Consider the following 18,293-nt stretch of genomic DNA (forward strand, 5'->3'; position numbering starts at 1 on the left):
AATGAAACAAATCAGCCATATAAAGATATTTCCAGTTCCCCTTTTCACGTTTCTTTAAAGGTTTGTAAAATGAACCAATAGGGGAGCACTGGAAGAATTTATTTACACCATCCCCTGGTAGTTCCCCCAAAATGGAGGATTTTTGCTGATAATGTGCACAGTTGTGATCTTTCACATCAGTTGGAATCTTCTTAAGCAAAATCTGCACAGGACTGAAAACAAGTCACATACATTTCTCCCCAGAAAGAATTATAGACAATGATCACTTCAAAAACATGTGATGTTTACTAAATGCAGGCAACACTATAGCAGAGAGTAAGTAGAAAATCTAGCAAAGGGTAAAGTGCCCACGGTTAGTAGTGAAATTAATAAACTTGAACCTTGAAAGTGCTGGGAGATCCTGCTTAATGCTCTGCCACATCAAGGAAGATGTCTGTGAACCAGTTTTGAGAGGCATTTCAGAAGCAGCATCAGCCAGAATGAAGGGATTCATCTTACAGACTGAAAGTTCTAGAACCCAGGAGGCAGAGGTTGCAGTGAGCCAAGATTGCACCACTGCACTTCAGCCTGGGTGACAGAGCAATAATTCTGTCTCAAAAAATAAATAAATCAATAAACAGCAATTTGATCAAGGGATACCCTACAACCAAAGACTCTCCACACAGGCTATAAAGTACTCACCGGGCGGCTCTGGACCGACTGCAGGTGATGTCCACTTCGTCAAACTCACAGCAGCAGTGTCCTCTGTGAAACAGACACAGACGAGACAAATCAATGTAAAGGACTTTCAGAGTTTTCATGGAGAAAAACAATCCTTTGCACTTCAAAATCAGAATCTATATGTAAATTTAAAAACGTCAGTAAAACAAAACAAAAAAAATGGCGTAAGTTGCAAACAAATGACACAGACACACAGTCATCATATCAGAATTATTACTGCTACACCCAGCCAACAGAGTTTATACACTGTCTCTACAATGCTGCTAATATCCTACTCAGCATCTTAATCTATTAAAATAATTAAGCAGCAATAGAACAACAAGGCTATCTAAAACCTTCTCAGAGTAAATATAATTATCTTTTCCTGATTAGCAGTATAATGTCCTTAGATGAACTGTAATTGGAAAAAACTCTTTTTATAGCAGAATTACATCTATCTGCAAAGAGAGTCTTTTTTTATGGATGTTTCTGTATTGTCTTTGTTATTAAGTTGTTTATGTTGATTCTGAATTTGACACTGGATTTCTGATTTGGCTGAAATCTAGATTTCAGGATCTTTTCAAGGTGGAGTGGGAGGGAAAGTTCCAGGTGCTGTCAGAAGTACACAAAAGTGGCCAGGTGCAGTGGCTCATGCCTATAATCCCAACACTTTGAGAGGCCGAGGCAAGCAGATCACTTGCCTTGGGAGTGGAGTTCAAGACCAGCCTCGTCAACGTGGTAAAGCCCCATATCTACAAAAAATACAAAAATTAGCCAAGAGTGGTGGTGCATGCCTGTAATCCTAGCTACTCGGGAGTGAGGCAAGAGAATCACTTGAATCCAGGAGGCAGAGGTTGCAGTGAGCAAAGATCGTGCCACTGCACTCCAGCCTGGACAACAGAGTAAAACTCTATCTCAAAATAATAATAATAATAATAAGTACACAAAAGTAAGGGGAAGCCCATTTCCATGTGGTAAGAAGGCAGAAGCAACTGATGACACCTGGGAAAACTGTGTCTGTAAAGTTTGAATTGAAATTTGTGAAGGTCAAATCTATGTATAGAGATGACTACAGCAGAGTCCTTTAATGAGGTCTCAGGTAGGTTGGTACATTCATATAATACAAGACTACACCATGCAAAACAAGAGAGGAAATCTGTACCTATATGAACAGACATGGAAACAAATTCTCAGGTAATTTTATTAATTTAAAAAATCTGAGGTAGGGTAGTAATATGGATACTATGACCCCATGTGTTAAGACAAACCTCACTAATCTATATGTAAATACACAGACATATATCGTTATACACAAATAACGCATCTGGAGGGAAAACAAGAAACATTGAGTGTGGCTACCTCTAGTTCCCTCTAGGGGACTAGTACCAAAAGGAAATTTTTAAAGGGTAGGGTCTTTGATTTTAACCTAACACTTAACTATTATGTAATATTTTACCATGAAGCAAATTATTTTTATAATTAAAATGGAATAAAAGCCAATTCACTCCAAAGTCTCTACAGAAAGCAACATCCCACTTCAAATATACAGAATTAGGGAATACACAGCATCATGTACCCTGACTTTACTAATTTAGTGACAATTTACTATGATGCAGGCTGGGATTTATAATCCACATAAAAACTCAAAAATGTATGTACTGGGATTACTCTTATTTTATAGAAAAGGGAATGAAGAAGTTGAATATTCAAGAATCACACAAAGCTGGCATTCAAACACAGGCACCCTCACCCATGTTTAGCCCCTACAGTGCCACTTCTTCCATGGCATTTACTAGATTTTCAATATTACATTTGTATTCGTAATTATGTTTTAATACGAAGATAGGACTCCCATGAAGACAGGGATTATGTGTTATTGAAAACCATTAGGTATTTCCCCAATACCTAGCATAATGCCTAGCACAGAGTAGATGCTCAATAAATCTTTGTTGAATGCTGAATAATTAGGTGGCCTACCTAGAGCTGGAATATTAAACTATACGACTCTTTTATGTCTCCTGAGGCTATGAAACAGGCCGAGTTCCCAAAAAGCTCCTAGATTAATGATCCTGCCACACCATGCTCCTCGTTTTGAGAAACCACTTGCTGCCCAAGTCATTTCATAATCAAAGACTTAGAGACTGGACACATGTTTTCCCTTCTCTTCTTTAATTCCCTAGTGACCATCTAACATAAACTGCTTCATTGTTCCATAAACCTTTCTAATTCTGGGCATATATAGGATATTGCAACATTTGGGAAAGCCAGTGTTGAAATACTTAACTACAAAGAAGTTAAGCAGTGTAAGCAATTTGTCATGAACTATTTAGCTACTGGCATATCACAGCCAAACTATTGCCACTGACTTGGAGTTGTAGTAACACGTGAATGAAGGCTCCAGCATGTCAACTTTTCCTTTCAAATACTATTATTCTGGGTCATGAAGGTATTACATGGGGCTTTGGTAAAGAAGGGACGGTGTGCATGAGTGTGTGTGTGTTAGAGACAGATAGAGGCTGTGTGTGTGTGTGTCTGGGGTGTTTATATACGTCTCCCCACATGTTTTGGTCTTTCAAAGAAGAAAGCTGTTTTCCCATAATAGGTAAACAAAATCGCAAATCCCAGAGTTGTATCAGTGTGAACGCAAACAAAAGCTGTTTCATTCAACAAAGGTATCAAGAGCATTCAATGGGGAAAGACAGTCTATTCAACACATGGTGCCAGGACAACTGAATACTCACATGCAAAGGAATGAAGATAGGCTCCTACCTCACAACATGGACAAAAATTAGCTCCAAGTGAATCACAGAAATAAAACTATAAAATTCTTAAAAGTAAATCTAACATAGGAGGAAATCTTTATGATCTTGGGTGACACCATTTTTGTGGCTAGAACAATGGTTTCTCAGGTATGACACCAAAAGCATGAAGAACAAAAGAAAAAAGAAGATAAGTCGAACCTCTTTAAAAACTTTTGTGCTTCAAAGTACACCGCCAAAAAAGTGAAAAGAGAACGCACAGAACAGGAAATCTGATAAAGAATTTTTATCCAGGATGTAAGAACTCTTAGAACTGGACAGGAAAAAGACAAATAACCCAATTTTAAAATGGGCAAATGACCTGAATAGACATTTCCCAAAAAAGATATACAAATACATGAAAAGATGCTCAACCATTAGAGAAATATAAATCAAAGCCACAATGAGACACTGCTTCACAGCCACTAGAAAAGCTATAATCAAAAGACCTAACAAGTGTTGACAAGAATTTAGAGAAATCAGAACCTTCGTACACTGCTGGTGGAAATGTAAAATGATGCAGCTGCTTTGGAAAACAGTCTAGCAGTTGCTCAAATGGTTAAAAACGAAGTAACCCAGCAATTCCACTTCCAGATATGAACCCAAGAAAAAATGAAAACATATATCCATATAAAAATTACATGTAAAATTTCATATTAGCAGCATTATTCATAATAGCCCAATTGTAAACAATCCCAATGTTCATCAACTGATAAAACATATCAACAAAACGTGTAGTATGTTCACGTAATAGAATATTATCTAGCAATTCAAAAATGCAACACAGATACACATGACAATGTGAATTAACTTCAAAAAAACATTACGCTGGCTGGGCATGGTGGCTCATGCCTATAATCCCAGCACTTTGGGAAGCCAAGGTGGGCAGATCATCTAAGGTCAGGAGTTCAAGACCAGCCTAGCCAACATAGTGAAATCCCATCTCTACTAAAAATACAAAAATTAGCCGGGTGTGGTGGCGCACGCCTGCGATCCCAGCTACTCAGGAGACTGAGGCAAGAGAACCACTTGAACCTGGGAGACAAGAGTTTGTAGAGAGCCAAGATCGCACCACTGCCCTCCAGCCTGGGTGATAGAGTGAGACTTTGTCTAAAAAAAAAAAAAAAAAAAAAAATTATGCTAAGGGAGAGAAGCCAAGCGTGAAGGCCACATACGGTATGTTCCCATGTATATGAAATGTCCAGCACAGGCAAATCCACAGAAACAGAAAGCAGACTAGTGGCTCTCTACGACTAAAGGAGCACGATGGGATTTCTTTTTGGGGTAATGAAAATTCAAAGGTTAGATTGTGTTGATAGTTGCACAATGCTTCAAATATATTAACACTAAAAACCATTGAATTGTACATTTTAAGTGAGTGCATTCTATGGTATGTAAATTATACTTCATGAAAGCAGTCTTTAAAAAAAGGGTTATACTTCAGTGAGTTTGCCAGTGAATATCAGTCAGCTTTTTCCAAAAATGAGAAAACACTTACGCACATTCTTCAAGAAAACACAGTAAGTGGTAACATTTATATATATTAAAAATTCTTATTGTGATTCTTCAGGGGATTCCTTGTGATGGAAAATACCCAATTTTATTTTATCCTGATAAAAGAAAAGCATATGTATGGAACTGCCTTCAAGCCATAAGAAAACACCAACATTTTACTGTAAACCACCACTAATCATGCCACAGTGTTTTACAAAGTCTTATTTCAAAGCAATGGGGAACTTTAGCCAAGGGTGAAGCTTTTATTTCTCAGAGGAGGAAAAAAACTACAAATATTTGAAGGTGACATTGCCATGCCTGTTTTAGTGAATCTATATAGGTACTGAACACAAAAAGACTAGCACGTAATGTCCTCCCCCAAGACATTCAATATTTAGATTTTGTTTTAAAGTGAAGAATAATTGGGCAAGGTTGAACCAAAACAGATCATTTTATTCTGACTTAATACTGAACACGGAAATTATTGTTTTGCAAGCAAACAGAATGTTAGAAAGCAGTTGTGTCAGTGAGTTTGTGCAATATAACAAAGACTTCAAACTTCTGTAGCTTAAACCAATAGCCACTTATTTTGGTGTTCACAAGTTTGCAAGAGAAGCAAGAAGGCAGGCCCCAAAGTACAAGTACTTTCCAAGCCTCCGATGGATCGCATTGGCTAACATATCATTTGGCAAAACTAGTCACGTGGTCAAGCCCACATTCAAAACACAGAGAAATAGTCCCACCTCTTGATGGGGCACTGCGCATTGCAAAGGCATGAACGTACAGTGGGAAACACCTTGTGGACATTTTTACAATCGACCACAGCATTATTTCCCAAAGTGGAACACACTCCCACTAATGGTCCATGAAGAGATATTTCACGGTTTATTACACTTTATTATTAATGGTACAGTTTCCATGTACCATCTTAAAATACAGATATTTTACAATGGTACATGGAGAGGTAATGTAGAGTGCATGGACATTATCACTTACCTTCTATTTATAGAAAATGGAATCATTCTTCTATTGAATGGGTACATAACTTCTATTGGGTACATAACTATAATTATTTACAGTTACTTATAATAGTAATGTTACCACATTACCATCATTATTTATCACAGTTGTATTTTCTTTTTAAGCAAATATATTTAAGTGGAAAAGATGAGTCATAAGTTCAGGTAAAACACAGGTTTGGCCAAATCCATAAAAGTGATTCAGCAATAACCCAAGTTTAGAATCCAGTGGGGTAGGACAATGCTTCTCAAACTTTAACATACAAATCACCAATATATCTGGTTAAAATGCACATTGTTTGACTGTAGTTCTGAGGGAGGGCCTGAGACTCAGCATGTGGGAAGCTCAGGCTCTCAGGTGATGCTGACATGACTGGTTCCAGTGCATGCTGAGTATCAAGCACAGAGGTGAAGGGCAAAGACCTGGCAGTCAGAAGAGCTGAGCACTAGCATTTACCAGCTGTGCAGTTTCAAGCAACTGTCTTCACCTTTCCGAAACCAGCTCCTGTCTGTAAAATGCAGGTGGTGTTAGGACTCATCTCAGAAGTCAGGGTCAGAGTGAGATGAGATGAGAGGAGCAAGGCACCCAAGCAACACAAAAGGGATCAATGCCTTTGTTCTGCCATAGCTAATGACTTCCATAAAAGCCCCCAAATGAATCACAGGTTAAGAAAAGAAAGCGAGGGGGCCAAAAGGACACTGTGTTAGCCCAAATCATACCATGCCTAGACATTAAAAGTAACCAAATCTTAGAAACAAGTTTTGCCAATGCAATCATATTTTATATATTCATGTAAGGTATTAATATGTTTATGTTTCCTGAGGTTCACGCTACAATATTTATTGAGCACCTACTGTGTGCTAGATGCTGTTCTCAGTTTGAGTATATGGCAGTGAAAAAAACAGACAAAACTCCTAGAACTCATGGCACTCACACCCTCCAATTCTCTCAGTCTCTGGAACTGCCCCCATATACTAATTCTCTAGGCTGCATTCTGATCTGGCCACATGTATATTTATATGAATCCATGGTGATCTTTTAAAGTTTTAGCTGCTTATTCATATTAAAAATGAGAGATTACACATAAATATCCGGACTGCTAGCTTCTCTTAGAAATTTGGATGATTTGGCAACAGAATGCTGCAGACAACTCAGCCACAGCTGAGAGGCATCTGTCCCCTCAGAGAAAGCTTGGGTTTTCAGGTCCCCACAGCCCCCACCCTCCAGAGCACTTCCACCCAGCCAACTCCGTCACCTATGTTCTCCTCTCACCCACCCAAGTGAGTGATCCCTAAATGAAAGCCCTCATCAGCAACATGTATAAGCATGGAAGGGAGGGGATTCCAACTTCCTATTCTGTATTTTTTCTTTGCCATCATGCAGTAAACACCAAGAAAAAGGGCTATTTTACCCATTCATTTGCCCCTCCCTGTGTCTAAAACTGCCAGTTTGAGAAAGCATGTAAACTCTGCCCAGAAAACTTACAGCTCCTCTGTCTGTCATTTACTGTGGGTAACTGGCTCTACAACGCAAAACAGGGCTTTTTAGAGGGGTTCATTACAAGTTTTTTATAGGTGTTATTTTTCTCTAAATAATGGGAATGGCTTTGCAATCTCTAGCCTACATTCTTTTGCCTAGTTTCCTTCCTGTCTTAGTTTTCTACAGCTGCATAACAAATTGCCACAAATGTAGTGACTTGAAGCAACACACATTCATTAGCTCATAGCTCTGTCGGTCAGGAGTCCAGACATAGTTGCTGGGTTTTCTGTTCAGCATCTTACAAGGCTAAAATCAAGGTGTTGGTTAGCCTTCATCCTTTCTGGAGGCTCAGAGAAATAATCTGCTTACAAGTTCACTCAGGCTGTGGGGGCCACTCTGAGCTCCTAGATGCCATCCACACTCCTTGTCACATGGCCCCCAACATCTTCAAATCCAGTCATTGAGAATCTCCCCGATGGAATCTTTCTCTCTGAATCCATTTCTCTCTTGAATCCAACCCCTTTTAGGGTCCACCGAGGACAAACTTTTATTCTTAAAGTAAACTGTGCCATGCAACATAACCTAATCACAGGAGTGACATCCCATCATAGTGACATTCCTAGGGATCGAACAGGAAGTGTAAACCAAGGGGCAGTAGTCTTGGACGGACACTTTAGAATTCTGCCTGTTACACCTAACTTAGCATGCATTTGTCATCTATGTAACTCAGGCTTGAATCTGCAGCTATGTCACAAGAAAAGTTAACTGACCAGTAGAGAGGCTAAATAAAACCAGTCAGTACATTTTTAACAATGGTCCCAAATGTTCTTGGGCTTCCATATCTAACGCAAAGAATATCTGTACTCTACCAAGTTCTACATCTATGAGAGATGTTTCTCTTCTTTACCTTAAACTAAACCTTATGAAACTAGATGTCTAGAAAAGTGACACTCTTTAAAAGAAGCAGCAAACACATACTCAGTACCTAGAAGGACCAAAAATTTGGGTTTTGTTTGTTTTGTTTTGTTTTTTTTAGAACAGAGTATCCAATTAATAACATGGGCCAAAATGTTGTAATTAAATTAGGTTATATTTTGTACATGGTGTCAACCGATTTAAACTGCTCTTTCATTCAACTGACTTGGTTATTGGGAAGTTACACAGAGGCAGCATATACATAACCACACTAATATTTAGAGTAAAAGCAGGCCAAGTGTGGTGGCTCACACCTGTAATCCCAACACTTTGGAATGCCAAAGTGGGAGGACTGCTTAACTCCAGGAGTTAGAGACCAGCCTGGTCAACACAGTGAGACTCCATCTCTACACAAAATACAGAAAATTAGCCAGAAATGGTGGCACATGCCTGTAGTCCCAGCTACTTAGGAGGCTGAGGTGGGAAGATTACTTGAACCGGGGAAGTCAAGGCTGCAGTGAGCTGAGATCATACCACTGCATTCCAGCCTAGGCAACAGAGCAAGACCCTGTCTCAAAAAAAGAGTAAAAGTTTAAATATAATTAAAATCCTGCTTAACATATCCACTAGTACATGGCTTATTAGATAAGACTTAAAAAAATGAGAATCCTTAAGAAATCTCCCTTCAAAACCATGTTTGATTAGAGAGCAAAACTGTCAGAAGCAAACAGTAATAACTACCAATCAATGAGAAATTACTATGTCCAGGTACCACTCTCAGAGTTTTATGTATACTAACTCATTATATCTCGTCAAACTCTATGAAATAGAAATGGTTATAGATGAGCAGACTGAGGCACAGAGTAGTCATCTCACTCATCCAGAGTCATATGACAGGTAAGCAAAGGAGCAGGAATTCACCCCTGACACACTGGCCCTGGGACCCGTCCTCTTAAGGCAACTGTCTGCACATCCATCTGTGCTTCCACAGTATAAAATAGCGGCTATTACTGCATCTATGATACAGCAGAAGACAGTGGCCAAGCACACATGCATTGCACTCAGACAGATACAACTCATGTCCATGGCCAAGAGGTGAGTGTGGCCTGCAGCCCTGCAAAGGGGTACATTTCTGTAATTTGGATTAAAATACCCTGTAGACCAGCAGCTGCCTTGTTCAGCAAGTCTATGAAAATCTCTTTAAAAAAGAAAATAATACAAGTATTCCTCTACCCCCGTGTTTTACTTTGAAAGAGGAAAGAGAAAATATATAATTGATTCCTTTTTCTCTCTTTTCTTCCTTCTAAATCCTCTTCCACTATGCACCATTTTGAAATTGAGAGATTATGAAACAATGAAAACACAGCAAAACCTAACACTAGAAGCAAGTAAGAAACATGACTGGATCCCTTTCCTATTGTGGAGAAGGTGGTGGGCCCTCCTCTAGGTAATGAGAAAGAAAAAATCTATAGTTCAATAACCTGAAACCTTTTCCATTGATTCTATCCCCCCATAGCAATGGCAGTATGGCACCACACGCCGCCAGCCACAGGTAGGACAGACCCTGAGAAACCGTGCTTAGCAGTTGTATAATAGTAATAGGTCACTGGAGGTAGAGGTGGGGTGGGGAATACAATATTAAATCTTGACATTTGCATTCAAAGCAGATTTGCTTTCAATGGCTCATTTGCGTGACTAGGTTGGACAAGTCCTTGTGTTAGGACATTTACTCAGTGATGTTTCTTGGTACTTGCAAGACGCTATCCCAGGACTGTTAATGTACTCGGGCCTGTTGCCTAAGGAGGTAGGAGACTAAAACTGTACTTTAATCAGTCCTCTTCATGTTCTCCTACAGTTCAATCTCAGCCCCAGTGTCCTGTTGGTCGCATAGCTGAGATCACAGAAATGTATATTTTGTCACAGAAATCTCCTTTAATCTGATGCTTTGTGGTATCGCTTGTTTTGAGTATTGGTTTTTGGGGTTTTGTTTTGTTTTGTTTTTTTAAGATGGAGTCTCACTTTTTCTCTTAGGCTGGAGTGCAGTGGTACGATCTTGGCTCACTGTAACCTCCCCTTCCCAGGTTCAAGCGATTCTCCTGCCTCAGCCTCCCAAGTAGCTGGGACTACAGGCACCTGCCACCACTGCCAGGCTAATTTTTGTATTTTTAGTAAAGATGGGGTTTCACCATAATGGCCAGGCTGGTCTCGAACTCCTGACCTTGTGATCCACCCGCTTCAGCCTCCCAAGGGTATTGGTTTTTATAGGGTTTTGTTAGAACATCTCATGCTATATAATTTGACTTAAAATAGCCATACATTGTACCCAGAACTCTCTAATACATTTGAGATGAGACATAAACTTCAAGGTCCTTGGCTACTTGTGGTTGTCAATGATCCCTCAGAACATCCAAGCAGGGTCTTAGTTTCAGAAACTTGGATGTGTGCCAACCCAGGTAATTATTCTCTGCCTACCTAATTTCCCCAGGCAATTTTAATTGAAAATGGTATTCTCCTTTACCTCCGCTCTAATCTGCTCTGAAGTGTCCCTGTGTCCTGTTTCTTCCCTCCATCATAAGCTAACTGAGCTGGTTTCTTTTTGAAGCTTAAGTTGAAAAAGAGAAAAGTTTCTGGAGCTCCCAAGGGGGAAAATATCAGATAAATATGAGCCATTTAATTAGTCTCAAACCAGTGTGCTGAATGCCATGGGAGTGGTTGCAAGATACTCCTCTGCTGCCTAACCTGATGAAAAGTTTCTTTTGTTGGTAGAAATACAAAGGGTTTCTTACTGAAAAACTGACCGAAAAAAAAATAAAAAGGCAGGAGGAGGGATGTGGGAGGGACACTGAGATAATTTTACTCTCTTGAAATGATTTTTTTTTAAAGCCACTGCTCCCTTTCTCATTTCCAAATTTAAAGTTAGCAGAACAAAATACACCATTTAACACAGGAATACCTAAAGTTCCATGAAAATCTTAACAGAAATATGCTTTTTAATTACTTCTAGCAAACATTCTCTTAAACCAATGCTGTCCAATAGAAACACAACGAAAGCCAGAAATGCAAATTACGTATGTAATTTTCAATTTTCTAGTGTCATCATTACAAAGGTTAAAAGAAACATGAAATACTACTCAACAATAGAACGGAAATAACTATTGATAACACAACTTGAATGAACCTCAAGAGAATTTTGCTGAGTGACAAAACCTCATTTCAAAAGTTACATACTATGTGATTCCATTTCTATAACACTCTCGAAATGACAAAATTATATAGATAAAGAACAGATCAATGATTCCCAGGGGTTAGAGAGGAGAGGAGGAAGTGGGATGGCTGTGGCACAGAGATCCTTGGGATGGAATTCCATTCCTGACTGTGGTTGTGTCATAATGAATTTACAAAGGTGATTAAATTGCATAGAACTAAACACACACATGCATAGAACTAAACACACACACACACAAATGAGTGCATGTAAAACTGGTAAAATCTTAATAAGGTCAGTGGATTACATCAATGTCAACTGCATGGTTCTGCCATTGTACTGCTGTTTTGTAAAATATTACCAGTGAGGAAAACTGGGTAAAGGATATATGAGATTTCTCTGTATTATATTTTACAACTGCATATGACTCTGTAATTACCTCAAATTTAAAAATTAAAAAGGTGAACTTAATTTTAATAATATACAGATGCTCCTAGATTTAGAATAAGGTTACATCCTGAAAAACCCATCCTAAGTTGAAAATATGGTAAGTCAAAAATACATTTAACACACCTAACATGCCAAACACCATAGTTTGGCCCAGCCTACCTTAAATGCTCTCCGAACGCTTACATTAGCCTACAGTGGAGCAAAATCATCTAACACAAAGCCTATTTTGTAGCTAAGCGTTGAATATCTCATGGTTTTTTCCCCTCGCAGTCACACAGCTGACTGGGAGCTGTGGCTCACTGCCACTGCCTAGCATTGCAAGAGAATCTCATTACATATGCTAGCCTGGGAAAATACAAAAATTTGAAGTATGATTTCTAAAGGATGCATTACCACTTTTGCACTATTGTGTTTTTTTTTTTTTTTTTTTTTTTGAGACGGAGTCTCACTCTGTCGCCCAGGCTGGAGTGCAGTGGCGCGATCTCGGCTCACTGCAAGCTCCGCCTCCCGGGTTCCCGCCATTCTCCTGCCTCAGCCTCCCGAGTAGCTGGGACTACAGGCGCCCGCCACCTCGCCCGGCTAGTTTTTTTCTAATTTTTAATAGAGACGGGGTTTCACCGTGTTATCCAGGACGGTCTCGATCTCCTGACCTCGTGATCCGCCCGTCTCGGCCTCCCAAAGTGCTGGGATTACAGGCTTGAGCCACCGCGCCCGGCCTGCACTATTGTTAAGAGAAAAAATTATAAGTAGAACCATCATAAGTCAAGGACTATCTGTATTTTATTTAACTCAGTATACACAGAATTTTAAAATATAATCAATGTACATGTAATCGATATAAAAATTATTGAGTTATTTTAAATTCTTTTTTTCCATTCTAAGTCTTTGGAATCCAACGTGTAGTTTGCTACAACACATCTCAATTCAAATTACCCACATTTCAAATGTTCAATGATCACACGTAGCTGTGGCTTTCATTATTGGGCGGCAAAAGTTCTTTAAGCCTAATATACATTCCCCAATCCCATCCAATGGCAGTCTTTATAATATGACATATAGCTTTACTTCTTAGACATTTCTTACATCACTGTTTCATAACGAAAGTCTTGGAGCGGCTGCGCGCTGTGGCTCATGCCTATAATTCCAGCACTTTGGGAGGCTGAGGCGGGCGGATCACCTGAGGTCAGGAGTTCAAGACCAGCCTGACCAACATGGCAAAACCCCGTCTCCACCAAAAATACAAAAAAAAAAAAAAAAAAGCCAGGCATGGTGGCACACACCTGTAATCCTAGCTACTCAAGAGGCTGAGACAGGAGAATCACTTGAACTCAGGAGGTGGAGGTTTGCAGTGAGCCAAGATTGCACCACTGCACTCCAGCTTGGGTGACAGAGCAAGACTCGGTCTCAGAAAAAAAAAAAAAAAAAAAAAAAATCTTAGAGCTTGGATGGTGACTGGAAAATTTCACAAGTGGTACCAACTTGAATCTGCTTTGAACTATAGTTCCAATGATAAATGAAAGTAATCTCTATGAAAAACAAGACTTTTAGTATCTTTTAAGAAATAATAACTAAGTCTCAGGAACTATATAAACTGGGCTCAATGGCTAATATTTTACCTATTTTGAATCCTTTTAATTTTTTCTTCTTCTCTTTGCTTTCTTATTTCCCTGTGGTGATTAGAAGTGGAATTATTAAAATAAGAAAGCCTTATGGGTTTGCTGTTCAGAGCCACGCAACTGTGAGACTCAATTTTCCTCTAACGACAGTCATGGGGGAGAAAGAACCAAGTGATCAAACATGTGTAATGGCAGATTTTAAGAAATACATAAAATTAGGCCAAATCTCTTGGGACTGTGAAAAGTAAAACAGGGAACAGACCTGGTTCTCAGACCAGGTCTAAGAGGAAGCTCTAGGGCTCAATCTCAAAAGACCAGGGCAATCTCCATTCCCCACTGCAGTGACAAAGAGATGAAAAAAAAAAAAACCACTTTTCCCAAACGGAGCCTTCGGAATATAGAGCGGTTTTGGGAGTGAGAGAGACCTATCTTTGAGAATAAAAGTCAATTAACCTCTCCTGGACCTAGTTTCCTTGTTTGTAAAGCAGCAAAATTATCTACCTAACTCATTGTTGTGAAGTTAAATGGAATAATACACGAAAAGTGCCTATCACATTCCTGAAACCTGGAGTGAGGATTCAATTACAGTCCTCTCCCACTCCTTTATTTCTGCACTGACATAACTATGCATATAGACAAAATGATCTGTGCAAATTAAACTAAGAATAATAGCACAGGAAACTCAAGAGCTGTTGCTCTAGAATAATGCCAGAAAGAAAAATATCTTGTTTTAATTTATTGTAAGTCGCTTCTAATCTGCTGGTAGGAAGCTGATTTCCTGTTCAATCTAGGTTTATAGCACTCTTAAAGCAGCTGTATAGAAGCAGGGTGATATACCTAAAACAGAGGATCCAAAATAGTCTAGAAAACCGCAAACAGGCTGATTTTACAAGAGATTCATGACCTCAAGAACCTTTACATGAGTCACATTCTCAACAAACATAAAATGTATCTACTAGCCAGTAAGTGAGAACAGAAAAAGAGTAAGTACAGCTTACAAGAACCTCCCAATGCCTAAAGTTCTCTAGTTATAAATTATATGTTTAGATTAGTATTTATATTTATCAGATTTTTTTTTTTTTTTAACCAAAGACAACTGGTCAACCATCTATTCCATGAGACATTACCTCATATGCTGGTCCACTGGGGCACAACATAGTGTGGTATAGCAGTTACTTGCTTTTGTTTGTTTGTTTGTTTGTTTTTGGTTTTGTTTTTGATGGAGCTGGAGTCTGCAAACTTTTCACGACCCAGAACACAGCTGCTGATGTCAGAGCCCTGAGACAGTTACCACATCGAAAACAAGGGCTCCAAATCCATAGCCTGGAGTAATTTGTTTGAAAAACAGCCTGCTCTGATTTTGTTTCCTATTCATTTCTATTTGGTTTTTATAAAGGAACTAAAGCAGCTGATATATCTATAAATTCAAAGTTGCAGGACTAGATCCCAGCCTTTGTCAGCACCACTACCACTGAGCTAGATCAGTCAGCTGGCAAGAATATGAGATTGCTTCTGGGAGAATGTGGGAAGGCTTTCCACCATTGCTACCTCTGACATCAGAGCCAAAGTTCATCATGCTATGAATAATATCTGAAGCATGACAAAGCCACTCTAGGAAACCATGGCAACTAAAGTAAAATAAACTGGGGAACTAAGAGCAGATGTGATCACCCACCTAGGACATTTAGGACTCATCAATGCCTGGCCTCAGAGGTATAACTGGTTTTAATAATAAAGATGATTATTTATTTTTATTTTTAATTCACATGCAATAAAATAGACTCTCTCATGTGCAATGCTATGAGTTTGGCAAATGCATACAGTCATGTAACCATCACACAATCAAGACATAGAACAATTCTATTACCTCAAAACTCCCTCACGAGGCACCTTTGACAGTCAGTCTCTCTTCCCACTCCCACACAACCACTGATCTGTGTTCTGTTCCTATAATGTTGCCTTTACTGCATGGAAGCATATAGTATGTAGCCTGCCAAGTCTGACTCCAGCTTCTTTCATGTAGTGTAACTCATTTTGGGATTCATCTGTGTTGGTGCATTCGTCAATAATTTGTTCCTTTTTACTGATGAGCATTATTTTATTGTATAGATGTACCAGAGATTTTTTTTTTATTCTCTAGTTAACAGATATCTGGATTGTCTACAGTTTCTGATGACTCTACATAAAACTACCATAAAGACTAGCATACAGATTTTGGTTTATGCATAAGTTTCCATCACTTAGGTAAATAACCACAAGTGGCATGGCTGGGTTATATGTATTATATGTTTAACACTATAAGAAACTGTCCAACTGTCTTTCAAAGTGGTGGCATCATTTTGCATTCCCAGCAATGCATGGGAATCCCAGATGCTCTGCATTTTCACCCACTTGGTACCATCTAGTTTTTTTTCCCTTCTTATTTTAGCCATGCTCGTAGTTGTGTGATAATATCTCGTTGTGATTTTTAAAATGACGACTCTTTGTGATCTGTCAAATATTAGAGCACCATGTATTTCTACCTTTCTACCTTTAAATACGTAATGCATTATGATGTCCTTTTTAAAAACAAGGCAAGAAGCCCAGACAGTTAAGTAAATCTACACAGTTATAACATGCAAAAGGTCTGGTTCCAGAAGAAATACTCCCTCCACAAGGTTGCATATATGTACCTAATACCTACAAATATTAATATTACACCAATAATAATAATCACAATAGATTCCCATTTAGCAATAGGAAATAACTCTAATACATCATAACTTCTATGAATAAAAAAATCATACATTATTGATAATTCAAACACATGCATATGCAATTACATACATACAGTACTATACACACAGGTACATTTTATTATAAAAGGCAGTTTATCAAGCATATTGATAGTTTACATTTAATCACAAAGGGAGGAGCATCTAATATTTTAGAAAACACAAAATTATACCAGTAACATTACATAATTGCATAACAATGATCTGATTATAAATATTAGCTGTTCCAAGGAAGATTTCCATTTTTAAACAACTCATTGACTTTTTATTCTGTTACTGCTTGTACTTTAAGAAAACTAAATATATGATTTGGAATTTTTAGCATGTCTGATTTCTTCCCACTTTGTTGTCATGTTTACCTACCTTCTGCTGCTGAGGATCATTTTATGCATTCCTTATCTATTCCCATAGACGGAACAGGAAATTAAATGTCTTTCCATGAAAAATAGTTATTTTACTCATTCAACAAATATTTATTGCATTCCTAGCAAGCTGGGGGGAGGGGAGGGGTAGTGGTTACCACTTGAGATAACTGGCCTTGGCAAGCGTGTCACTCATGAAGTGACTTATGAGCAAAGACCTGAGAGAGGTGAGTGAGTCAACCTCAAGAGACTGAGAGGAAGAGGAATACAGGGAGTGGGACCAGCAGATGCAAAGCCCTTGAGGGGAATGCTGTATTCTGCAAGGGTGGAGAGACCCATGTAGCTGGAACACAGCAAGTGAGCGAGGAGGACACCAGAAGGAGATGAAATCAGAAAGGTAAAAGAGAGTCAGATCATATAAAAAGACAATGACTGGATCTGATTTTCAATTAAATGGGAAGCAATCAGAACGTTCTGAGCAGTAGTTGCCTGGTCTGACCTCAGTTTTAAAGGAACACTTTGTCTTTTTTTTTTTTTTTTTTTTTTTTTTTTTTTTTGAGACGGAGTCTCGCTCTGTCACCCAGGCTGGAGTGCAGTGGCCGGATCTCAGCTCACTGCAAGCTCCGCCTCCCGGGTTCACGCCATTCTCCTGCCTCAGCCTCCCGAGTAGCTGGGACTACAGGCGCCCGCCACCTCGCCCGGCTAGTTTTTTTTTGTATTTTTTAGTAGAGACGGGGTTTCACCGTGTTAGCCAGGATGGTCTTGATCTCCTGACCTCGTGATCCGCCCGTCTCGGCCTCCCAGAGTGCTGGGATTACAGGCGTGAGCCACCGCGCCCGGCGGAACACTTTGTCTTTTGGAGAACTGACTACAGCAGGGCAAGAACAAAGCACAGAAACCAGTTAACAAGCTACTACAAGAGTCCAAATGAGTGATGATAGTGGTGTGGTCAAAGGCAGTAACAGTTAACATTGGTAAATGCTGTTGGATTCAGCACACATTTTGAAAACAGAGACAACAGCACTGGCTGATGGACTGCATTCAGACGTGTAAGAAAGGGAAATGATTTCAAACCCAGCACTGAAAAAGTTAAAGAAACTATAATCACTTAGTCTGGAAAACAATGAATAGCTTTAACATGAATCTTTAAGAAGCTAAAACACAGTGACATACTAAGTAGCTGGTATCCATTTTTGAGAGTCAAGAGTGAAAAATGGGAAACTGAGACTGTCATTTTCAATAACTAACTGGGAACATCTGCTGCTATCACCGAGGGAAAGTCACTGAGAATTCTGAATAAAGATCAAAATCAGAATACCATTCTCTCTCCCTGCCCTTGATGACTTTTATGTAATATATTCCCGATGAACTATTGTAGGCTGAGATTGACAGGAATCAGCCAGAAGATGGATTAACAACAGATAAGCAGGTTGATTGAAATGTAAATAGATGAAGATTAATGCAGTGGAGAGCACGAATCA

The 18,293-nt window shown here is 39.1% G+C and overlaps 1 protein-coding gene across 39 annotated transcripts in view; it reads right to left on the minus strand.

Annotated features, from left to right (window-relative positions):
- The window catches only part of PLCB4 (phospholipase C beta 4), a 409,930-nt gene that overhangs the window by 263,947 nt on the left and 127,690 nt on the right, over window positions 1–18,293 (minus strand). For all 39 annotated transcript variants that reach the window (XM_074004800.1, XM_074004802.1, XM_074004805.1 and 36 more), the window contains one exon: window positions 682–744. The gene's annotated coding sequence lies outside the window, so the exon portion shown is untranslated. The remainder of the gene's footprint in view (window positions 1–681; window positions 745–18,293) is intronic.

This window comes from Macaca fascicularis, chromosome 10 (genome assembly GCF_037993035.2).
Source record: "Macaca fascicularis isolate 582-1 chromosome 10, T2T-MFA8v1.1".
NCBI classification, from domain to species: Eukaryota; Metazoa; Chordata; class Mammalia; order Primates; family Cercopithecidae; genus Macaca; species Macaca fascicularis.